Below are 869 nucleotides of genomic sequence, written 5' to 3'. Positions count from 1 at the left end.
GCACAAAAACAGAAATATAGATCAATGGAACAGGATAGAAAGCCCAGAGATAAACCCACACACATATGGTCACCTCATTTTTGATAAAGGAGGCAAGAATATACAATGGAGAAAAGACAGCCTCTTCAGTAAGTGGTGCTGGGAAAACTGGACAGCTACATGTAAAAAGAATGAAATTAGAACACTGCCTAACACTACACACAAAAATAAATTCAAAATGGATTAAAGACCTAAATGTAAGACCAGACACTATAAAACTCTCAGAAGAAAACATAGGCAGAACACTCTTTGACATGCATCACAGCAAGATCCTTTTGACCCACCTCCTAGAGAAGTGGAAATAAAAATAAACAAATGGGACTTAATGAAACTTAAAAGCTTTTGCACAGCAAAGGAAACAATAAACAAGATGAAAAGACAACCCTCAGAATGGGTGAAAATATTTGCAAACGAAGCAACTGACAAAGGATTAATCTCCAAAATATACAATCAGCTCATGCAAGTCAATACCAAGAAAACAAACAACCCAATCCAAAAATGGGCAAGACTTACATAGACATTTCTCCAAAGAAGATATATAGATTGCCAACAAATATATGAAAGGATGCGCAACATCACTAATCAATAGAGAAATGCAAATCAAAACTACAATGAGGCTGGGGCAAGAGGGGAATAAAGACACAGACCTACTAGAGAATGGACTTGAGAACACGGGGAGGGGGAAGGGTAAGCTGTGACAAAGTGAGAGAGTGGCATGGACATATATACACTACTAAAGGTAAAACAGATAGCTAGTGGGAAGCAGCCGCATAGCACAGGGAGATCAGCTCGGTGCTTTGTGACCACCTAGAGGGATGGGATAGGGAGGG

This window comes from Physeter macrocephalus, chromosome 5 (genome assembly GCF_002837175.3).
Source record: "Physeter macrocephalus isolate SW-GA chromosome 5, ASM283717v5, whole genome shotgun sequence".
Lineage (NCBI taxonomy): Eukaryota > Metazoa > Chordata > Mammalia > Artiodactyla > Physeteridae > Physeter > Physeter macrocephalus.
Note: the sequence above shows the minus strand (reverse complement) of the source record.